Consider the following 25,176-nt stretch of genomic DNA (forward strand, 5'->3'; position numbering starts at 1 on the left):
GCTAAAAGTTGTTGAGAATTTTTGCATCTATATTCATCAAAGATATTGGCCTATAATTTTCTTTTTTAGTAGTATCTTTGTCTGGCTTTAGTATTCATGTGATGGTGGCTTCATAGAATATCTTTGAGAGTGTTCCGTCTCCTTCAGTCTTTTGGAAAAGTTAAAGGAGGATGGGTATAAATTCCTTTTTGTATGTCTGGTAGAATCTGGTCCTGGACTTTTGTTCATAGGGAGTGTTTTTATTATGTATCCAATTTCATTTATAGTTATCGGTCTGTTCAAATGATCTATTTCTTCTTGATTCAGTTTTGTTGGTTTGTTTGTCTCTAGAAATTTGTCCATTTCTTCTAGGTTGTCGAATTTGTTGGCATATAATTGTTCATAGTATTCACTTATTTTTTTTATATTTCTGCAGTATTTATTGACATTTCTCCTTTTTCATCTCTTATTTTCATTATTTGGGTTCTCTTTTCTTGGTGAGTTGGACCAGAAGTTTGTCAATTTTGTTTATGCTTTCAAAGAACCAACTCTTGGTTTTATTGATTTTTTTTTCTGTTTTGTTTTGAATCTCTATTTTATTGATTTCCTCTCTGATCTTAACGATTTCTTCCTTCTACTGACTTTAGGTTTTGTTTTTTCTTCTTTTTCTAATTCTTTTAGGTGGTAGGAGATTTTTCTCCTTCTTTGAGGAAGGCCTGTATGGCTATGAACTTCCCTCTAAGAACTGCTTTTGTGGCATCCCACGGATTTTGAATAATTGTGTTTTCATTATCATTTGTCTTGAGATATTTTTTAATTTCCCTTTTGATTTCCTCATTGACCCATTGGTTTTTTAGTAGCATGTTGTTTCGTTTCCAGGTAGATTTATCATTCTTTTATTAATTCCACAAGAAATCTTCCATTCCTTCTTTCAGATGAACTTATACATAATTCTGTCTAGATGAATATTATACATTTATGATTATGGCCATGTTACTTTTATTTAGAACTCCGTAGCATATCTTTTCACTCTCACTGGAATTAGTCCTTTTTCATTTTAGTTTTCAATATACATTTATCCTTAATTTATACCAATACTTTCTGCTAATTTAAAAATATCCCTTATATATGTTTCAACACATGTGGTATGCCATCAATTTTGTCTTTTTGGAGAATTCTCTATTTGAAATTTCTTTTTTTTAAAGACAATACTTTATTGTAGTATAATTGACATACAATAGATTCTACATGTTTACTCTACCAGAAATTTCTGAACTTCTCTAATTTGGACCTATCTCTTCTCAGGCTTGTTGCCTAGCTAGAGTCTCCTTTCAACATCAGTTTGGGGATTTCCTCACCTTGCCTGTGTTGAATTCCTTGTTCCAAAATTTCATTGACTTATTTCATGTATTCATTCTGGGGGAACACTTCCTCCAATAGCTTCTTGAGAAACAGCACATGGGATATTCATTTTAACACCTCACACTTCTGAAAACATATTTATTCTACCCTTGTATTTAATTGGTAATTAGCTGGATTTGAAGTTAATTCTGTGTTGGAATCAGTTTCCCTCAGAATTTTTGAAGGCATTGCTCCATTCTCTTCAAGTTTCTAGTCTTGCTTTTGAGAAGCCTGATGCAATTTTGATTTTTTTTTTTTTTTTGGCCTATAACTATTTTTGACTTTCTGAAAGTTTTTCAGGCTTTTCTCTTTATTTTCCAGCAGTCTGATATTTACTTGTCATATATCTAATTTTGAAAGATCTTTTTACTCTGAATGCTTCTTGTTATAAGCATTCTAATCTTATTTTATGGACATAAATTTCTGCATGAATATAATAATAGCAGTTGTTAAAGTTTTCTTTGTATTATTTTTATTTATTTATTTATTTATTTTTTTGTCTTTTGTCTTTTTGTTGTTGTTGTTGTTGTTGTTGTTGTTGCTATTTCTTGGGCCGCTCCCGTGGCATATGGAGATTCCCAGGCTAGGGGTTGAATCGGAGCCGTAGCCACCGGCCTATGCCAGAGCCACACAACGCGGGATCCGAGCCACGTCTGCAACCTATACCACAGCTCACGGCAACGCCGGATCGTTAACCCACTGAGCAAGGGCAGGGACCGAACCCGCAACCTCATGGTTCCTAGTCGGATTCGTTAACCACTGCGCCACGACGGGAACTCCTTATTTTTTAAATGATTTTTATTTTTTATATTATAGTTGATTTACTGTGTTCTGTCAATTTTCTACAGTACAGCAAAGTGACCCAGTTACACATACATATACACATTCTTTTTCTCACATTATTCTTCATCATGCTCCATCTATATTATTTTTATTAAAATTTTTTTTCTTTTACAGTTGCACTTGTAGCGTATAGAAGTTCTGGAGAGTAAAATATCACTGAAAACATTCTGGTACCCTGCTGGGAACAGAGCATTGTCTCATGATTCTGCATGTACCCAGACTTTCATTTACTCCTCTGTTTTTCATAGGGTGACCCATCCCTCAGCTGAATCTTATTTCTCCCAGTCCAGAGACTGTTTTAATCTCAGGTATGCCAAGTTAGTAACCATTTTCAGTTTCCAGGGTCTACCTTTGTTTCACTTTATGGACATCATACTCACTTTTCTGTCTTTGAGGGAATTATTTGCACCTTATTATTTACATCTTAAAGGTCTGTTCTGTTTGCTCTCTTTCCTCAGGTTGCAAGTACATCCATTTATTATGTTTGGTGATATTCTATGTCAACATATTTGTGACCCTGATTTTGCATTCTTCTTTGTATTCAAGCTATCCTGTGAGTCTGTGGTGAAGCCTGCTTTGGGGAGAGGGTCATGTCTGCTATCTGATGAGGTACACTCTCAAGTTGCTGGAGGAGGGGCAGGAGTGCTTATCTTTAGAGGACATAGGCAGTGTTATGGGTTAGTGGATTCCTGTTTATCCTTCTTTTACTTAGGGTTTCACTCTCTGTCCATGACCCAAGTGCTTATAGTCACAATTCTCACCAGGGTCATCATTTCTGTTGCTCACCAGCATGGCCCTGGGGCAGGGTGGGGCACTTGTCTCTCAGTGGCCCTAAGATCACTCCTCTCTCCAGTAACTTCTGGGTCTGGGCTTCAAACTCCTTCTTTCCCTTTTTCTTTTATTTTTTTTCTTCAGTAGGTTGGTTTTGTTGTTGTTGTTTTGTTTTGTTTTGCTTTTGTTTTTGTTTTTTTGCATCTGCTTTGGCTTGTGGTTTTCTTCTTTAACTTGATCCCATTTGACTTCCATCTTTCAGAATCCTCAGTTTCTTAGTAAGGCAATGCTTGTTTTTCACTGGAGAAATGAACACTGAATGCTAAAATTTTTTATTGTTGTTACTTCTAGGGATGTTCCATCTGCCAGGCTGAATCTGAAGACCCCCACCCCACCCAGTTTCATAAAGGAGCAGTGTTCAGCTGGCCTTTGATGGCAGTAGCATAGCACATAACATGGCTATTAGGAAAATGCTTTCTGGAGACAAACTGTTCCTGGGTTTCAGTTCTTGTTTGATCACTTACTAACCATGTGACTGTAAATAAGGTGCATAATCTCTGTGCCTCAGTTGCTTTATTTAACAAGTAAGGACAAAAGTAATGCCTACTTCAGGTAGTTATTTTGAAGGTTCAGTGAGTACCTGGATTCTTCTAAGTTCTCAATAAATGTTAGCCATTATAATTCTGGAAATTGTAAAGAGCTGACTGGCTCAGCTCTTCCACATTCAGTTTTGTATTAATGAGCTTGATGAGTGTCCCAGGTTTCATTTCTGCCTTTTGTATTAGGTGACCTAAATCTTAAAGTTTCATTCAGCACTGTAGTTTTGAAGTGCTGTTTTCCCTTCTCTGTTTTCTTTGTTCATTTAACAATATTTGCTTTCTCTGTCCTGTTTCCTTCAGTCTTATATTCTTCTGCTTGATTCCTTTCTTGCCAGTATTGTTATAGGTTCATATAAAAAAATAAGTTTTCTACCATTTCAGTAGGACACAGGAGGAGAAAGGTAGGTTGATGCATATGTGCTCAGTCTTCTGTCTTGAATCTCAGTCCTAACCTGTGAGTTCCTAGACTTTCTGGTGAGCATTGGAGTATAATTTGTGGCCATTGGCAAGAAAACAGCATTTCATCCCTGCGAACAGCATTGAATCACAGTTTTGTTTTTTTTCTGTGTTTTCCTTTATTTGTTTGTTTTAATTTGCTTGCATTGCCGTGACTCATAGTTTCTCCTTTCTGGGGATAATCACATAACAGCATGGATATTTATGAAACTCAGCCTCCCGTTTAGACCAGAATATTGGCACTTCCAAATCTTTAGCCAGAAGGCTGAGCAGCGGGTTCTGTTTCCAAGTTAGCTCACTCCCTGTCTCACCACCCTACACATTCTGTTTCTCTCCAGTTCACAACTAGGAAAACATGATTCTTTTAGGAAATTTTTCTTGCATCCCTCTAACAGCAAGCACAGTCTTGGACTAAATAAATCTCTTTAGTTTAAGCATTAAGATGGGAAAGGGCAAGAAGAGTGCAGAGTGTAAAAAATTCAGTTGGATCTAATTTATTTGATTTTGGCCTCTCACTGATTTAAAAAGACCCATTTTCCAAGAGAGTGAAGCAAGCTCTATGAATGGGTAACATTTGATGTAGAAAATATGACAGGCTGTGTGTTATTAACACTTGCTTTTGTAAATAGGGCTTGCATGGCAATGAATTTATGAGTGAAAATAGTAACATGTATTATTTAAAAGAAGAGCTTAAATTGCAAAGTGCTGTGAAGTCACTTTTACTCAATAGTTTTTAAAAATTTTTTAAATTTTTTATTTTTCTTTTTGTCCTTTTAGGGCCGTACCTGAGGCATATGGAGATTCCCAGGCTAGGGGTTGAATCGGATCTATAGCTACTGCCCTATGCCACAGCCATAGTCACAGACCTGAGTCAGGTCTGTGACCTACACCACAGTTCACAGCAACACTGGGTCCTTCACCCACTGAGCAAGGCTAGGGATCAAACTTGCGTGCTTATGGTTACTAGTCAGATTTGTTTCCACTGAGCCAAGGTGGGAGCTCCAACTCAATAGTTTTTAGAAGGGGTTGACTGTTACGTGTGGCGCAGTGGGGAAATGTTTGGGGCTACAGGGAATTAGTGGCGATCTCTTCTGTCTGCTTCCAGCCAAGGAAAGAGGGCCTTTTTCTTTCTTGAAATGTAGTAATCTTGGGTTAAACCATGTGGAGCACATTTCTGTAGATAAAGATACTGCTAGTAGTCAATCTGAAGAGAAATACAAATAGCTACTGGAAAGCTATTATCCAGAGTCTTAAAACTAATTTTAGCCTGAACTTTCTTACAAAGACATTGCTTTCACATCTGTAATTATGGAGGTGTATAAATAGCCCCCAAATGAAAGCATGGTGCTTTCTTTTTTCCTTCCGCTTGGAAGATTGAAGTAAACTTGACACCAGGGCAAGGCCTTGTCTACAATACTCTTATGTCACTTTGCTTACTTTGCTCCAGTATGTAACCCCTACCCTGGGAACTTTGCTTAGACCCAGGTGGATTGTAACTATCTTTATAGTCTTCTGGAGGATGTCTGCAAGTAGGTGCAAAACCATTCTATGAATTTAAACCTGCAAGAGTATTGAGTCTGGCAGTTTTGCTCTCTTAGGCTCAAATCAGAAATACCCTATGTGTGGAGTTCCCATTGTAGCTCAGTTGTAATGAACCTGACTAATAACCATGAGGATGTTGGTTTGATCCCTGGCCTTGCTCAGTGGGTGAAGGATCCGGTGTTGTGGTGAGCTGTGGTGTAGGTCACAGACACAGCTTGGATCCCGTATTGCTGTGGCTGTGGTGTAGGTTGGCAGCTACAGCTCTAATTTGACCCCTAGCCTGGGAACTTCCATATGCCGTAAGTGTGGCCCTAGAGAAAAGAAAAGAAAAGAAAAGAAAAAGAAACAAAGAAAGAAGGAAAGACCCTATGTGACCTCCACTTATTTTATTTGCCATCAAACTAATATACTAAAGATGGGATAATAAGGGCTAACAATAAATCCTTCCTTGAGCTTTTGTTAATGAACTGACCCAAGATAGTTTTAAAGGTCACAACAAATTGAAATGAAATAAGGGGGCAGATCTCTCTTCGGTTGTGACTTCTCAATAGAAGGTGACCCTGTGGGTATTTAATGTCCTGATTTTCCCAGGATTATATAGATTTTCCCTTGGCTGATTAAAGAACAGGATCACAGTCATGACTGCTGGAGCACAACATTCCTGGCACTTTTCCTACCCTAGAATGAGAAGGCTTATTTGTCCCTTCAGAATAGAAGTTTTCAAACTGTCCTAGGGGTTGCTGGGAGTTATCTGGGGGGCTTTGGGGAATGTGGAGGAGGTTGGTCATTGGAGAGAAGATAAGCTGGCTGGAGGCCAAACCCTACCCCATTCCAAAATCACAGCCCTGCACCACCATGTACACCCCAATTTTATAGAGATTGTGCATCAAGATAAAATTTCAGTTTAATGAAGATTGTTAGAGTTCCTGTTGTGGCTCAGTGGAAACAAACCTGACTAGTATCCATGAGAATGCAGTTTGGTCTCTGGCCTCATTCATTGGGTTAAGGATCCAGCATTGCTGTGAACTATGGTGTAGGTTCCAGAGGCAGCTCGGATCCTGTGTTGCTGTGGCTGTAGTGTATGCTGGCAGCTGTAGCTCTGATTCAACCCCTAGCCTGGAAACTTGCATACACCACAAGCACAGCCCTAAAAAGCAAGCAAACAAACAAACAAAAAAAGATTGTTCTCCCTAAAACAAAATAGTGTAAATAAAGCTCCCTCCTGTTTGGAAACTGGTGCTTTCAAAGAAAAGGTGTGATTCTTTACTTTCTGAGAATAGAGTTATATCTGAGAATTTTGAGATCTTCTGAAGGAAAGATGACCCAGAGTAACTAAAAACCCACTATTCTCTGAAGGCAACTCTAGAGATTTGGGGTGGGGGAAGGGCAGCAGCTGGAAGCCACACACATTTGCCTCTAACAACTGGACACTTCAAGCCTCAGGGCCAATTCAGATTCAACCACCATTTACAGAACTCTTTTTAAAAATTGTTTATTATCAATAGTTCTAATCACATTTCATCAGGCTAAAAATAATTTCAGGATTTTGTACATGTGTATTTCTCTTTTTTTGAGAACTATTTTCAGGATTTTCTTTTTTATTTAATTTTTATTTTATATTGGAGTCTAGTTGATTTACAATGTTGTGCTAGTTTTAGGTGTACATCGAAGTGATTCAATTATACATATACATACATCCATTCCATTTCAGTTTCTTTTCCCATATAGGTTATTACAGAAAATTGAATAGAGTTCCCTGTGCTCTACAGTGGGAACTTGTTGGTTATCTCTTTTATATATAGTAGTGTGTATGTATTAATCCCAAACTCCTAATTTATCCCTCCCCCTCCCCTTTCCTCTTTGGTAACCATAAATTTGTTTTCTATGTCTGTAAGTCTGTTTCTGTTCTGCAAATAAGTCCACTTGTATTTTTTTTTTTTTTTGTGATTCCACATGCAAGTGATATCATAGGATGTTGTTTTTGTCTGACTTACTTCATTCAGTATGATCATCTCTAGGTCCATTCATGTTGCTGCAAATGGCATTATTTCATTCTCTTTTATGGCTGAATAATATTTCATTGTCTGTATGTACATCTTTTTTTTAACGACTAATTTTATTTATTTATTTATTTATTTAAACTGATTTTTATTTTTTCCATAGAGTTGGTTTACAGTGTTCTGTTAATTTTCTACATACAGCAAAGTGACTCAGTCACACATACGTGTATACATTGTTTTTCTCACATTATTATCTATCATGCTCCATTCTAAGTGACTAGATATAGTTCCCTGTGCTATACAGTAGGATCTCATTGCTTATCCTTTTCTAAATGCAATACTTTGCATCTATTAACCCCAGATACCCAGCCACATCTTTATCCAGTCCTCTATTGATGGACATTTAGGTTGCTTCTATGTCTTGGCTGTTGTAAATAGTGTTGCAATGCACATTAGGGTCCATGTATCTTTTCAAATTATGGTTTTCTCCAGATATATGCCCAGGAGTGGAATTACAGAACTATTGTTGCACATCTAACTGTGAGTTTTCATGCATATCATCTTACCCACTCCTCAGAGCATATTAGAGGTATATAATATTATCCTCATATTATCATTGAGAAAGCCAAGGCCCAGAGAAGATAAATGTTTTGTGCAAAAATACATAGCTCATAAATAGGACAACCAAGATTTAAACCTATCTCCTCACAGCTTTCTAGTATAGTATGATTTAGCTCTTAAAGTCTAAAACTCTGAGAGTTTATATAGTACTTACTACTTCCATATTATTTGCACAGTTTGTGATTAAAGTATATTATTATCTTTCAGTAGGTAAATGGATAAACAAATTGTGGTATATCCAGACCATGGAATACTATTTAGTGCTAAAAAGAAAAAAGAGCTATCAACTCATTAAAATACACAAAGGAAACTTAAATGCATATTACTAAGTGAAAGAAGCCAATCTGAAAATGCTACTTACCACACGACTCCAACTCCATGACTTTCCGGAAAAGGCAAAACCATGGAGACAGTGAAAAGATCAATGGTTTCCAGGGTTGGGGTAGGCAGTTAGGGAGAAGGATGAACATGCGGAGTACAGGGTATTTTTAAGAGCAATGGAAATACTATGTATGATACTGTAATGGTGGATACATATCATCCTAAGTTTGTCCAAATCCATAAACTATACAACACCTAAAGTGACCTGTAGTGTCAATTATAGACTTCAGGTGATTGTGATGTGTAATCGTAGGTTCATCAATTGTAACAAATGTACCACTCTAATGGGGGATGTGGATAATTGGGGAGGCTAGGCATGTGGCAGGGAGGGGGAGAAGGTATATGGGAAAATCTCTATACTTTCTGTTCAGCTTTGCTGTGAACTTGAAACTGATCCAAAAAATGAAGTCTTAATTTTTTTATAAAAGGGGTACATTTAATAATAAATACTAAAAGTATATTTATTATAGGAAATAAAATTCTCTGTATTTTGGGTGAAATGACTCATATATTTAGTGATTCCATGGAGATGCCCAGGCCTTCTTCTTCTTATACTAACAAGACCTGGGTAACTCTGGGAAGCCAAAGTTTAAGGATACCTGGGTTCAAGAGTTCACGGGACTATTCCAGAAGATCCAGGAAACTCCTTGCAACTTCCCTCCCCACAACCTCCTCATTTTGGAGGTTTTTGAACGGGTGCCCTATTAATTAATGTGCTTTAAAGGACTACTGGTTTTAACCTGAAAGCTATTGTCCATCTGGTTTGCAAGCAGGTTGTAATGAGAGGTTCTATTCATGAGTGTTCATTTAGGTTCTAGGAAAGCTTTCTGATTTCTCAACAGGATGAGGCCTGATACAGTCTTAATTTATGTGTATTTTCTCAAGTTCTAAGATAATAACTATCAAACCATATTCAGAAAAGTTCTTTTCTTATACATCACACACATCGTACCAAATGATGGTGCTTCCTCAGCACTATTCAGTACTATTGTGTATGCTTGCATTTTTTTAAAGTATGTATTATTATTTTGAATGTATAAAACACCAAACACAAGCTAGCTGGTGAAATATAAGAGCTACTGCAAACATTTATTTGAAGAAATGAAAACCCTGACTCAGCAACGCTGCAGCAAAGTTGGAATCACATAGAGGCTGAATTTGTTTTCCCTCTTGTCTCACATCATTGAATGGTCTCTGCTCTGTTCTTGAATGTCCCCTGAATGTCACTGCAGATTTCCTATCCCTAACCTACCTACAATTTTTCTTAGGTAAAAAATTTGTTCAAATATACACATATGTATATGTCTAACACATATGTAAAGCTGTGCTTGTCCAAATCAGACCATTTCCTGGCTACTGTAAGATGGTAGGAATCATGTCAGTTCTTGGCCACTAGAGCCAGGAAATAAAGCTAATCCCATAGAATCATGATCTTTGTTACTAACACAAATCTTGGGTTTGTTAAAAAAAAAAAAAAAGTGTCCTTTGGGAAAAAAATGAAAAAAGACAAAAACATGTCCAGGGGATCAGGTGCCTTGGGTTCAAGACTTAGTTCTGGTTCTTATTAATTGAATGGCCTTGGGCCATCCTATCTGCCCTTTATGCCTTAGTTTCTTCTTATGTAAAAGGATGTTCTTAGCCCCCAGCTCAGAGGGACCTAATACTAATAGCTGCTACTTAATGCATTCTTTCTCTTGCCAGTCACAGTGGAAGATGCTCTAACACGTGAGATCATTTAATCTTGCCAGCACTTCTGGGAGGTAGCTGATCTTTAGGTTTCTCAGAGTTTGTCAGTCTTGCCCAAGGGCACATGCCAGTGAGCCCTGATCTGGAGTCCAATACACGGGCTCTCGCTGGGCTCCCAAGTCCATGTGTCAGGGCAACTGTAAAATTGCTTCTAGATTGGAAAGCATTATCACAAGGAAAGAGTGAGCAAAGTGTGTGTGTGGGGGGGGGGGCAGGACCGAGGGTGGGACAGAAGACAAGAGAGAAGAGATCAAGGAGCAGGAGGGTGTGAGCAGAGGCCGCTCTTCCCAAGTTCGTGTACTGCACACGATCCTCTGGGGAGGATCAGGGATGGAGCAGCTGGGTGCTGGGTGCTGCTCAAATATCAAGTGCCCACAGTGTCTTAATATAGTTTTTCCCAGCACATTCTGGGCACCTTGGTAGACAGATAGCCTCTCTGGGAAGGATGCTAAACTTCTAGGTGTCTGGGTTCATCCTGGTGGACCCAAATCTGCCAGACCTAAGCTAAGGGTGTCACTTACTTCCTCTGAGAGTCCCTATGAAGAAAGAAGATTCATGGAAAAGGAAATGTAGTTCCTGTTCATCAGAGTCTATGTATAAGCAGATGAGGGCTCTCTGCTGCTTCCCAGAAGCTCCATGCCCTGCCCGCTGCAGAATATCCACACAATTGGACAATTTCCCAGTGCCTCTCCCTTCTCTATAATGTTCAAAATTCTATTGTGTGGTCAGTTTGTTAGAACTGTCCACCTGAAAAAAAAATTCTAAAGATCCTTGCAGAATAGTATTCTAAAACTTTCTTAGGACCTGCGAAAAGGGTCTTTGTTTTCTCACACTTTCCTGATGAAAAAGACCCCTAGCCGAGTGCTTGGCTTCTCACTCCAAAAGGAAGTGGCCTCTTGAAATGTAATTTCCATTTGCAGAGTGGAAAAAAGGTGGTTTTTTGTTTCTTTCCATTGCCAGTCAGGGCTGAGTGAAGAATGAAGCCTTCATCTGAGTGATCAACTTTCAACAACTGGGTCTCTTCTTTGCACATAGAAAATGTACACGAACTATGACCTTTTGCAGAGACCAGAAGGTGTTCTGTAATAACAGCCACTAATCATTGATATTTACAGAGTTGGTTTTATCAAGTATTTTCACAAATCTCCTATAATTTTACCCCCAGCATTTATTGTTTTTAAAAGGTAATAGCTAATATGCCTTGAGTCTTATGGTATGTCAGGCAGTTATATTAAACCCATTCAATGCATTATTTTATGAATCAACCTTCTGCTGCCTCCATTTCACAGATGAGGAAACTGAAGCTCAGAGGAGTTCATGACACCCACCATCCCATCAGTCGTCAGGACAGGGCACCTTTATAATTCTTCACACTCACAGATCCTGCAGGAGGCTCTGGTGGACTCACCACTCATGAGGCTAATCCACACCTGGATATTGGGATTGCCTTGGAGAAAGTGAGAAGCGTGAGGTCTCCTTACCGCCACCCCATGTCCTCATGTGTAGATCTGCAGGGTGCAGGTATTGTATAGAAAAAAGGCCCTGTGGGAGTTCCTGTTGTGGCTCATCAGGTTAAGAACCCAACTAGTATGTGCAAAGATGTGGATTCCATCCCTGATCTCACTCAGTGGGTTAAGGATCTGGCATTGTCACAGCTGAAGCATATGTACAGATGTGGCCCAAATCTGGCATTGCTGTGGCTATGGCACAGGCCAGCAGCTGCATCTCCAATTTGACCCTTAGCCTGGGAACTTTCATATGCCATTGGTGCTGCCCTGGAAAGGAAAAAAAAAAAAAAGGGTCTGTGGGCAGGTGACTTTTTGAGCTGTTGCATTACACAAAACTCAGCAATTTTTTTTTTTCACTTTTTGAAAAAGTTACTTCTCAGGAGCTTTGCTTCCCCCCAAATACTTTGGAGGCTCCTAACCTGGGTTATGCCCCCCAAGAAAGAGGCTGTGAAGGCAGAGCTGGAAGGTGAGTCCTTAGGCCTTCTTGGGCCTGTGACCTATTCCTCTTTCTATCTTAAAAGGTAATAGGAAAACTCCTGAAATGAAATCAGTTTCACTTAGAAAAAGTGAATTAAAAAATATGGCTGCCCAGAGCTACGCCCCACCTCTCTCATTTTTCCCACAGCCTCCCTGTTCTGGGTCAGCACCTCTCAGAGCTCACCTGATATCCCCAAGGTGGCAGCTTGGGCAAGATGTGGGACCTGGGAGGAAAATGGCTTTCACATCTAGTCTCATCACCCCCACACTCCAGCATTGTGACTGAGGTAATTTATTTACTTCCATTTCAATGTCTATAAAATAGGCATAGGAATATCTTTTTTTTTTTTTTACGTTTAATTTTATTTATTTATTTTTTTATTACTCAAATGAATTTATCATATCTATAGTTGTATAATGATCATCACAATCCAATTTCACAGGATTTCCATCCCGTAACCCAAGCACATCCCCTCACCCCGCAAACTGTCTCCTCTGGAGACCATAAGTTTTTCAATGTCTTTGAGTCAGCATCTGTTCTGCAAAGTTCAGTCTGTCCTTTTTTCAGATTCCACATGTCAGTGAAAGCATTTGGTGTTGGTGTCTCATTGTATGACTGACTTCACTTAGCATGATAACTTCTAGGTCCATCTATGTTGCTAAAAATGCTGGTCTTTCATTCATTTTAATGGCTGAGTAATATTCCATTGTGTCCCACATCTTCCTGATCCACTCCTCTGTTGATGGACATTTAGGTTGTTTCCATGTCATAGCTGTTGCAAATAGTGATGCAATGAACATCAGAGTACATATGTCTTTTCGAGTCATGATTTTCTCTGGATAGAGGTCCAGGAGTGGGATTACTAGATCAAATGGCAGTTCTATTTTTAGTTTGCTGAGGAATCTCCATACTGTTTTCCACAGTGGTTGTATCAATTTACAATCGCACCAACAGTGTACTAGGGTTCCTTTTTCTCCACACCCTCTCTAGCACTTATTGTTTGTAGACTTTTTGATGATGGCCATTCTGGCTGGTGTAATGTGGTACCTAATAGTGGTTTTGATTTGCATTTCTTTAATAGTGAGTGATGATGAGTGGTGTTTATAAATTTTGGAGATCAATCCCTTGTCAGTCGATTCACTTGCAAAGATTTTCTCCCATTCTGTGGGTTGTCTTTTCATTTTGTTTAGGGTTTCCTTTGCTGTGCAGAAACTTTGAAGTTTCATTAGGTCCCATTTGTTTATTTTTGTTTTTATTGTCAATACTTTAAGAGGTGGATCTGAGAAGATGTTGCTGTCATTTATGTCAGAGAGTGTTTGGTCTCTGTTTTCTTCTAGGAGTTTTATAGTGTCTGGTCTTCTATCTAGGTCTTTAATTCATTTTGAGTTTATTTTTGTGTATGGTGTTAGGCAGTTTCTCATTTCATTCTTTTCCCTGTTACTGTCCAGTTTTCCCAGCACCACTTATTGAACAAGCTGTCCTTTCTGCATTGTATATCCTTGCCTTCTTTGTCATAGATTAGTTGGCTTTAGGTGCGTGGGTTGAATTCTGGGCTTTCTATCCTGTTCCACTGGTCTATATTTCTGTGCCAGTAACATGCAGTTTTGATGATTGTTGCTTTGTAGTATAGTGTGAAGTCAGGGAGCCTGATTCCTCCAGCTCCATTTTTCTTTTTCAGGATGTCTTTTGCTATTCTGGGTCTTCTGTGCTTCCAAACAAACTTTAAAATATTTTGTTCGAGGTCTGTGAAAAATGTCCTTGGTAATTTGATAGGGATTGCATTGAATCTATATATTGCCTTGGGCAGTAGAGTCATTTTGATAATATTAACTCTTCCAATCCATGAGTATGGTGTATCTTTCCATCTGTTTGTGTCACCTTTGATTTCTTTCATCAGTGTCTTATAGTTTTCAGAATACAGGTCTTTTGTCTCTTTAGGTAGGTTTACTACTAGGTATTTTATTCTTTTGGATGTGATGGTAAACAGGATTGCTTCCCTAATTTCTCTTTCTGATCTTTCATTGTTAGCATGTAGAAATGCCATCAATTTCTGTGTATTGATTTTGTATCCTGTGACTTTGCCAAATTCGTGGATGAGCTCTAACCGTTTTCTGGTAGAGTCTTTAGGATTCTCTAGGTATAGTATCATGTCATCTGCAAATAGGGATAGTTTTACTTCTTCCTTTCTAATTTGGATTCCTTTTATTTCTTTTACTTCTCTGATTGCTTGTGGCTAGGACTTTCAAAACTATGTTGAATAGTAGTGGTGAGAGTGGACATCCTTGTCTTGTTCCTGATCTCAGTGGGAATTCTTTCAGCTTTTCACCACTGAGAATGAAGTTTGTTGTGGGATTTGTCATATATGGCCTTTATTATGTTGAGGTAGATTCCTGTTATGCCCACTTTCGGAAGGTTTTTTTTATCAGAAATTGGTGTTGGATTTTGTCAAAGGCTTTTTCCACATCTCTTGAGAGGATCATATGGTTTTTCTTCTTCAGTTTGTTAATGTGGTGTGTCACACTGATTGATTTGCGGATATTGAAGAACCCTTGCATCCCTGGGATAAATCCCACTTGATCATGATGTACAATCCTTTTAATGTAATGTTGGATGCGGTTTGCTAGTATTTTGTTGAGGATTTTTGCATCGATGTTCATCAGTGAAATTGGTCTGTAGTTTTCTTTTTTTGTGGTGTCTTTGTCTGGTTTTGGTATCAGGGTGATGGTGACCTCATAGGATGAGTTTGGGAGAATCCCTCCCTCTGCAATTTTTTGAAATAGTTTCAGAAGGAGAAGTGTTAGCTCTACTTGAAATGTTTGATAGAATTCGCATGTGAAGCCATCTGGTCTTGGACTTTTGTTTGTTGGAAGAAGTTTTTTAATCACGATTTCAATTTCAGTTCTTGTGATTGATCTGTTCATCTTTTCTATTTCATCTTAGTTTAGTCTTGGAAGATCGTACTTTTCCAAGAATTTGTCCATTTCTTCTCGGTTTTCCATTTTATTGGTGTATAGTTGCATGTAGTAGTCTCTTATGATCCTTTGTATTTCTGTGATGTGCGTTGTTACTTCTTTTTCATTTCTAATGTTATTGATTTGAGACCTCTCTCTTTTTTCCTTGATAAGTCTGGCTAAGGGTTTATCAATTTTGTTGATCTTTTCAAAGAACCAGCTTTTCGTTTCATTGATCTTTTCTATGGTTTTCTTCATTTCTATTTCATTGATTTCTGCTCTGATCTTTACAATTTCTTTCCTTCTACTAAATTTAGGTCTTGCCTGTTCTTTTCTCTCTAGCTGCTTTAGATGTAAAGTTAGCTTATTTATTTGAGCTTTTTCTTGTTTCCTAAGGTGGGCTCGTATTGCTATAAACATTCCTCTTAGAGTGGCTTTTGCTGCATTCCATAGGTTTTGGAATGTTGTATCTTCATTGTCATTTGCTTCTAGGTATTTTTTTAATTTCCTCTTTGATTTCTTCAGTGATCCATTGGAGTTTAGCAGCATGTTGTTGAGTCTCCACATGTTTGTTTTTTTTGCAGTTTTTTTTTTCTTGTTGTTGATTTCCAGTTGTATAGTGTTGTGGTCAGAAAAGATGCTTGATATGATTTCAAGTTTCTTAAAGTTACCGAGGTTGGATTTGTAGCCCAGGATGTGATCAATCTTAGAGAATGTTCCATGTGCACTTGAGAAGAATGTGTATTCTGTTGCTTTTGGATGAAGTGTCCTATAAATATCAATTAAGTCCATCTGGTTTAAAGCATCATTCAGGGCCTGTGTTTCCTTATTGATTTCCTATCTGGTTGATGTGTCCATTGCTGTAAGTGGGGTGTTAAAGTCCCCCACTATGATTGTTTTACTGTCGATTTGTCCTTTTAAGGTTGTTAGCAGTTGCCTTATATATTGTGGTGAACCTGTGTTGGGTGCGTAGATACTTAAAATTGTTATATCTTCTTCTTGGATTGATCCTTTGATCATTATGTAATGACGTTCTTTGTCCCTTAAAATATTCTTCATTTTGAAGTCTGTTTTGTCTGATATGAGTATTGCTCCTCCAGCTTTCTTTTGATCCCCGTTTGCATGAAATATTTTCTTCCATCCTCTCCCTTTGAATTTGTATGTGTCCCTAGAAGTGAAGTGGGTCTCTTGAAGACAGCATATATATGGGTCTTGTTTTTGTATCCATTCAATCAGTCTATGTCTTTTGGTTGGGGTGTATAGTCATTAACATTTAAGGTAATTATCGATATGTATGTTCTTATTGCCATTTTATTAATTGTTTTGATATTTGTTTTTGTTGCTCTTTTTCCTTTCCTTCTTCTCTTGTTCTATCCTCTTTTGGTTTGATGACTATCTTTAGTGTTGTCTTTGAGTTGATTTTTCTTTGTGTATCAATTGTAGATGTTTGGTTTGCAGTTATTCTGAAGTTTTGATATGAATCTCTCTCTATATATATATCAATCTCATATTGTTCTCTTAATTGCAAGTTAATCTCCAGTGTCCTGCATTTGTACCCACCTCTTCTCATGATTTCTGATTTGGGTGGCATAATTGTGCATGGATGATTTCGTATCTTTACTGCATATATGCCTTTACTGGTGAGGCTTTTCATTTGTGGAATTTTTTTTCCTGTTGCTGTCTTTTCTTTCCTGCCTAGAGAAGTTCTTTTAGTATTTGTTGTAAGGCTAGTTTAGTGTTGCTGAATTCTTTCAGCTTTTGCTTATCTGTGAAGCTTTTGATTTCTCCTTCAAATCTGAATGAGAGCCTTGCTGGGTAAAGTAATCTTGGTTGGAGGTTTTTTTCTTGCATCACATCAAGTATATCATGCCACTCCCTTCTGGCCTGCAGAGTTTCTGCTGAAAAATCTGCCAATAACCTTACTGGGGTTCCCTTGTATGTTATTTGTTTCTGTTCCCTAGCTGCTTTCAAGATTTTCTCTTTGTCTTTAATTTTGGTCAGTTTGATTAATATGTGTCTCGGTGTATTCCTCCTTAGGTTTATTTTATATGGTACTCCTTGTGCTTCCTGAATTTGAGTGAGTGGTTCCTTTCCCATGTTAGGGAAGTTTTTGGCTACTATTTCTTGGAATATTTTTTCTGTCCTCTCTCTCTCTTCTCCTTCTGGCACCCATATAATATGGATGTTGGTGCATTTAACATTGTCCCAGAGTTTTCTGAGACTCTCTTCATTTGTTTTCAATCTTTTTTCTCTTTTCTGTTCTGCATCTATAATTTCTACTAATCTGTCCTCCACCTTGCTTATTCGTTCTTCTGCCTCCCGTATTCTGCTGTTAGCTGCTTCTAGTGAATTTTTTATTTCAGTTATTGTATTTTGGATCTCATCTTGTTTAAGTTTTATAGCTTGTATCTCTTTGCTCAGTGTTTCCTGTAAGTTATCCATCTTTGCCTGCAGTTTATATCCAATGTCTTGCATTATCTTCAGCATCAACAGTCTAAAGTCTTTTTCCTGGAGGCTGAGAATCTCCTCATCACTTAGCTGATTTTCTGGGGTTTTTCCTTTCTCCCTCATCTGAGTTATGGTTCTCTGTCTTTTTACTTTGATAGGTTTTTGGTGTGGTGACCTTTGTAAAAATAATAGAGTTGTAGCCTCTCTTACTTCTGGTGTCTGCCCTCCTTGTGGCTGAAGTGGATAAGGTGGTTGCTGTATGTTTCCTGATGGGAGGGGCTGTTGCCTGCCCCCTGGTAGGTGGAGCCAATTCTAATCCCTCTGGTAGGTGCGGCTTAATCTCTGGATGGGATTCGAGGCAGCTGTGTGCCTGAGGGGTCTTTAGGCAGCCTGTTTACTGAGGGGCAGGGCTGTGATCCCACCTGGATTGTTGTTTGCCCTGGGGCTTCTCAGCGCTGACTGACTGGTGGGGCCAGATTTTCCCAAAATGCCACCTCCAGAGAAAGGCATGCTGCTGAATATTCCCAAGAGCTTTGCTTCCAATGTGCTTCCCTCACAACAAGCCACATTCACCCCAGTTTTCCCAGGATGTCCTCCAAGAACTGCTGTCAGGTTTGACCCAGATTCCTATGGAGACTTTGCTTTGCCCTGGGACCCAGGGCATGGAAAGTCTGTGTGCACCTTTTAAGAATGGGGTCTCCATTTCCTCCAGTCCTGTGGAGCTCCTGCGCCCAAGCCCCACTGGTCTTCAATGCCAGATGCTCCAGGGGCTCTTTCTCCCAGTGCCAGATCCCCACACGTGGGAGTTTGATGTGGCGCTCAGAACTCTCACTCCTGTAGGTGAGTCTCTGTGAAACAGGTACTTTCCAGTCTGTGGGGCTTCCCACCCCAGAGTTATAGGGTTGCTTATATCGCATAATTGCCTCTCCTACCTCTTGATGTGACCTCCTCTTTGTCTTCTGGAGTAGGATATCTTTTTTAAGGTTTCTGGTCTATTTGGTTGAAGATTGCTCAGCCTTTAATTGTGAATTTTGTTGTTTTTAGGAGAGTAGTTGAGCTCTATCCTTCTATTCTGCTATCTTAATCCCATCTCCCACATAGGAATATCTTTATGTGGCATTTGTGTGGATTAAGATTTACATCACAAGGCAGGTAGTATGATGTCTGATACTGAGCAGGTGATCAATAAAGGTAGCTATTCTGGTGAGCTAGAACTAGAGGCTTCAGAATAAAAGCTGATCTGTGCTGGGGCCTTGGCCCTGGCATTCAAAAGGGGTTTCATAAAGATTTGCTTTGCTGTCTCCTTGTTGCCTGCAATGTAGATTGAGGAATATTAAGCCGTGTTTTGCATTGGCCACCCTTCTCCATGTTGTCCCTGAGCCTAAAAATTCTAAAACAGTGGTGGATGCACAGAGGGCAGTCCTTATGGGAATCTGTCTGTGTACCTTTAGCGTGTATGTGATTCTATGTGATTTTAAGAGGAACATGAACTAGACCAACCATCCATTCCAGTCCACAGCCTGGCACCATTTGTAGGCACTTTCCGTGCTTGCTGCCAAACCTTCTAGCCAGGTGAGATCCCACTCTCCATGGATCCTCATGGGGCCCGAGGCCACAGAGAAGGGGCCCTGCCGCCCCTGCAGACACACCTCCAGTCTCTGATAGCAGCTGTCCTGGTCTGTCCACCAGCTCCTCCCCATTTGCAGAGAACAAGGGAGAGGCATGTGGACTGTTGGAATGATCTTCTAAGTATTGATTCTACCTTCAGTAGTTAGATCCATACCAGAGAGATTTTTCTAGAAGACAGAGAAAAAGCTCCTGGCTCTTCTCTGTCTTGAGGCCTGCTCAGGGTACCACACTCCTTGGCAAGGCCTTCACAGTGTGGTCACAAGCTACCTTTCAAATTACTCTGGTCTCTCCTCTGCCCCTCAGGCCTTACCCACTCTTTCTTCTCTCTTATGGCATCTAGTTTGACACTTTAGTGTCTTGTTCAAAGTGCTTTCTTTGAGTGCACCTCTGATTCCCTGGTCTTTCTCACATCCTCCCATTCATTCTCAAGTCTCAGCCGAAATCTCACATCCCGCAACTTCTCCAGGCTGTTATTGACTTCTAGCATGGCCTGTGAGCATATCACTGCAGGTGTAGGATTCATCACACTCTGAGTCAGTGATTTGGTTTATAATTGGTCTACCCCACCTGGAAGGTGAGAGCAGTGACATACTCACCCTTTGGCCCCCAATCCCTTGATGCAGTGCCTTGGAGGAGCTGCTAGATGCTTGGTAGATGCTAAGAAATGCTTGTCAAATCAGTGAACCAAGAGTAGACAATGGAAGCGTCCTTCTTCCTCATGAAGGAAGGGGCTGGTTGGGGTTCAGAGAGGCAGGTTGTTTGAGATGCTGCCCTTCTGAGTGGAGTTATTATTTTTGGGATAGTCACCTCCCAGATCCAGTGATACCAGGAGTATGGATGGATATATGAGGTGAAAGAAGGGATGGCTTGGTCCTTTGCTCCCCTTCTTGCTGCTGGGAGGAGGTGGAGGGTCCAGCTGCACCCTGAGTATTCACTACAGGAATCTGGAAGCTTCTGGCCATTCAGACTTTGGGGCTCTCTTACCCAGTTAGCCCAGTCCTGTAAGATTCAGAAAAGCCAGTCAACAATGGGTCTATCAGAGCAGACAGCACAGCTGATCTGAAGAGGGAGGTAGAGGATTTAGGGACCCTCCCTGGGTCTGCCTACCTGCCCAGATTTTTGGTCTGTGATAAGCATCAAGTGCAGCCCACTTCCCTTAAGTCACCTCTGCCAGGTCTGCTAACTTCCTTGGTAGGCAGAGGAGTCAGGACCAGAAAACACGTCTACCACACAATTAAGTGATCCTGGTGCCAGCTGCCGTGGAATAAAAGCAGATTTTCAGGGGGAGGAAATTAGGACACAGCTATTTCACAGGAAGTCTGTAAATCAACTTTCTCAATTGATAAAGAGGCACAAGGCCAAGGGGTCAGGCCAGGGGATTTGTTACCTTGGGAGTGGCTGTGGAATTTTCTTTCCTGGAGTGCTTTTGGCCACAGGTTGCATTGTTATCTGTCGGGGAATTATTCAGCTGCGAGCCATCCTGGAAGTGGGGAGGGAGTGGCAGCTTAGAGAATTTAGCCTCCCCTTAAATTACGGATGCTGCCCTGGAGGAGGGATGAAGGGAAATGTGTAGGACCTATAGGTATATTTTTTGACTACTGGGAGCTATTCCTTTGGTTAGCCATAGAGGAATGACTTGTATTCCATGATGATTTAGGATTCTTGGGACTCGGCACACAAAATAAGCCTCTTAATCTCTATCTAAAATAGCATCAGAGTTCCTAAAGATGAACAGATAGACATAAACCCAAAAAGTTGCTTTAGCACATCCTATAGGCTGAAACTATATTCTAAAAAGCTGAAATAAGTAAGGTTATAAACAAATTGTTAAAGAAGTCACTGCATATTTCATGCGAGAGGCATAGTATAGCAAATTCACTCTGGAGCCAGACTTTAGCTTCAAATCTTTACTGCCTCACTCACTAGCTGTGTGATCGTGGGAAAGTTCCATAACCTCTCTGAGCCTCAGTTTCTTCTATCAAAAGAAGAAAATAGCAGTTCCTACATTATATGGGTATTGTAAGTAGCAAATGAATTCATTCATGTAAATCACTTAGTACAATACCTGACATATAAACAGTATGAAATAAAGTAAAATATGTTAGCTGTTATTGTGTTTGCAAAATATTCATATGTCTTATACTTGTAGTTTTTTTTTTTCTGGCTTGTTTTATTGAGATATAGCTAATATATAGCATTATATAATTTAAGGTATAGAGCATAATGGTTTGACTTACATATTTTGTAAAATGATTACTGCCACGGTTTTAGTTAACTTCCATCATCTCATATAGATATAATAAAAAAGAAAAAGCTTTTTTCCTTCTGATGAGAACTCTTAGGATTTACTCTCTTAACAATTTCCACATATAACAGATATCAGTGTTAATTGTATTTATCATGTTGTATGTTACATCCCTGGCACTTATTTATCTTAGAACCAGAAGTTTGTATCTTTTGATACCTTCTTCCAATCCCCCCTCCCCTCACCTGCCGCCTCTGGTAACCACAAATCTGAATTCTTTTTCGGGTTTTGTTTCATTTTCAGATTCTGCATGTGACATCCCACAGTATTTGCCTTAGCATAATGCCCTTAAGGTCCATTCATGTGGTTGCAAATGGCAGGACTTCCTCATTTTTTATGACTGAGTAATATTCCATCATATATGTATATATGTATATATATGATGGAATATGTATATGTTCTACAACACGGCTTCTTTATCCATTCATCCATGGATGGACACTTGGTTGTTTCCATGCCTTGGCTATGTAAATAATGCTGCCATTAACATCAGGATATACATTTTTTTTTTCAAGTTAGTGCTTTTGTTTCCTTTGACTCTATTCCCAGAAGTACAGAAATTCTGGGTTGTACGGTACTTCTATTTTTAATTTTTTGAAGAGCTTCTGTACTCTTCTCCACAGTGGCTGCACAAATTTACATTCCCACCAAGAGTGAGCAGTGTTCCCTTTTCTCCACACCCTCACCAGTATTTGTTATCTCTTATCTTTTTCATGATGGCCATTCTAACAGTTTTTGTGGGGCTCAGTTTTATTTGACTATATTAAGAGTATGGAAATAACTATCTTAGAGGGTCTCACACTGAGTAAAAAAGCCTTCAGCCATAACCAGGTGATTTGTAGAAGTTATGTAATTAGCCTAATAGGTAAGCATTTGTTAAAACATATTCAACTTGAAATGGATTTTGCAGCTTTACACCCAGTTCCTTCCCCCTTTATCTCGTGCATTTCAGTCTGATTGGGCTATTTTCCTAGTGACATTGTTTCTTTCGCTAGTTCTTTTTTTTCCAGTTGTCTCTTCCATCCTGAAATCCCTCACTCTCCCAACGTGTTTCTCTGCTTATTAAAAACTCACCTATCCTTCATGATCCCTTCAAATCCTGCCTCTTCCTGTGTCCTTCATGAAGCCTGGCTAGCCCTCTCCACGGACGTGGTTTCCTCTTCCTTTAATAACCTTGTCTATTTTGCTTCTTGTCTATTTGCTTACCTCTTTCTGTATTGTTTTATAGTTTATTTGTGCTTTTTTTTTCTCCTGATTTCTCCTACCAGATGTAAACACCTTGCGTTTTCCATATCCCCTAGTATAAAGCCTTCTATATCATGAATGCTTGAAACTGTTTATTGCACTAAACTGAAGTCAGTCTTAAAATGTAATGTTTGCTGTGAAAAACTGTTCTTGGGATGTCACCGTTGAGTACAACCACCTATGCTTCTGGTGTTACTAGGGAGAGCAATAGGACAGAATTTTTATTCTCATGTAGGAACATGTTCCTGCAAAAGGACAGAAGCCTTCACCCCATGGCCCAAAGGTCATACTGTATCACATTCTGGTGAGTGTATTTCAACCAGGACATCGATCAGGTATGATCCAGTAAAGGACAGCGTTCTGGAGGCATGGAGAGGTATGATAACTGGGGAGGTACAGCCTGGATGAAGAAGGCTCTCTTTGCCTTCAAATATTTGAAGAGTTGTCATGGTGATAATGAGGGAGTTAGACTCTGAAATGCTTCTGAGGACAAAACTAGGACCAGTGGGTGGAAATTACCAGGAGGCAGATTTCAGCCCAATATTAGAACATTCTAATAACTGTCACTCTTCATCAGTGGAAGGGGCAGCCTGAAAGAGTGGTAAGCTCCCCAAGTGGAGCTTTTTGAACACAGGCTGCATAATCTCCTGGCTGTGGGAATGTCAGATGGGAGGTTGGGCTTCATGACCTCCAAGACCCCTTCTACCCATAAGATTAATTGATTTTATGGAGATTTGTATTTGCACAAGAGATGGTAGGATAAATATCCTGCATTGCACTGCATTTTGGATGCTAGCTAAGTTAAAGATTAAAAAAAAAAAAAACTCAGTGGCTTATTTCTTTGCTTTTTCCAAGGAAAAGGATATAGGCTTTCATTTAGGGATTTTATAAAATCCGTTCAGTTTGATTTTCTTGGTTCATGGCTTAAGTGCAAGAAGGTGCTCACTAGGCTTTCTATTTGGTAACAGGCTAAACTGGGTTGCCACAATTGTTTCCTGGAAATCTGATTTTTAGCCCATTTTTATAGGCTGTACTGGATGCCAGGGCTGTATTTCTGCATGTTGATAATTCTTGCAAAGATGCTCATGCTCTCATGTTGGGGAAGGAAAGACGTATTTGTAATCTCATGCTAACCTGAATTTCCTGAGTGACTCAAATGGTTTTCACACACTGTCTACACTCCTGTGGATGATGGCACTGCTGGCTTGCTCCCACGCTGTTAATGTATTCTGTTGAGGACCAAAAAAAAAAAGTGCTGTGTATGGGCTAAAGCGGTCCCTTCATTTCGTCTGCCTCTGTCTCTCCCAGGCAGAACCAAGTCTTTCCAACCAAGTCTTTCCTGCCATTGATAATGATCACGTTTGCATTTTCAAAGTAATTAGCAATGAATTATTTTGCGTTTTTTTCCCTCAGTGCTTTCAGTTTGTAGTTATACTATCGGATGCAGAGCTTGCATTTAGATCCCCTATTAACTGAATCTCTTCTACCAAAAATTCCTGCTTCTCGGCTTCTTTTACCTTTCTGCTAGATGACCTTCACCAGTCATCTTCTCATCCGCCAGGTTATTGGAAAAGCGGGAAGCATTTCCTAATTCGGATCAAAAAGAAAATAGTGTAACCCCCACTCTGCACTATCTCTGGGCTCTTCCTTGATTACTAAACAGTGAGATGATGCTGGAAATTCTGGGGGTCTCAGGGCAGTTGAAAACAGGAATTGGCTTTCATTACATTTAAACACAAAATAAACAGGCTTTGGGTGAAGGGCCCTGGCTTTTCACCTGCAGCAATAGTAGCAGAACAGAGTAACTGGCCTCCCCATACTTACTTTGGGAAAAGCTTTGTTGCTTGCCCTCTCCTGACTTAATGAAACTGAATGGACCAAAAATGGAATTCAGTTAATTTTTTTTTGAGGGCTACACCAACAACACATGGAAGCCCCCAGGCCAGGGGTCAGATAAGAGCTACAGCTGCCAGTCTGCATGACAGCCAGCACATGAGTGCAAGACCTGAGCCGCGTCTGCGACCCACACCGCAGCCCAAGGCCACGTGGGATCTCCGACCCACTGAGTGAGACCAAGGATCAACTTGGAGTCCTCATGATACCTAGTTGTGTTCATTACCACTGAGCCACAATGGGAACTCCCTGGAATTCAGTTACTTTTAGTAGCAATAGAGGACATTATATGTATTAATAATGTTTGTATTCATTCGTCTTACAATAATTACTGAAATTTACAATCAGAGCTTCTGAACAAACAAAAACACCTCTAACTC

At 39.6% G+C, this 25,176-nt stretch overlaps 1 protein-coding gene across 3 annotated transcripts in view; it reads left to right on the plus strand.

Annotated features, from left to right (window-relative positions):
- UBE3D (ubiquitin protein ligase E3D) overlaps positions 1 to 25,176 on the plus strand; it is a 581,163-nt gene that overhangs the window by 295,034 nt on the left and 260,953 nt on the right. Inside the window, exon 11 of one of the 3 annotated variants that reach the window (XR_014807534.1) lies at positions 23,139 to 23,207. The exons of the other annotated variants lie outside the window; for them this stretch is intronic. The gene's annotated coding sequence lies outside the window, so the exon portion shown is untranslated. The remainder of the gene's footprint in view (positions 1 to 23,138; positions 23,208 to 25,176) is intronic. 3 annotated transcript variants of the gene reach the window in all.

Source organism: Sus scrofa, chromosome 1 (genome assembly GCF_054392235.1).
Source record: "Sus scrofa isolate SSC_HxYL_T2T_F1_AM1 chromosome 1, Sscrofa_HxYL_maternal_Yorkshire_Landrace_v2.0, whole genome shotgun sequence".
In the NCBI taxonomy this organism is placed as follows: Eukaryota; Metazoa; Chordata; class Mammalia; order Artiodactyla; family Suidae; genus Sus; species Sus scrofa.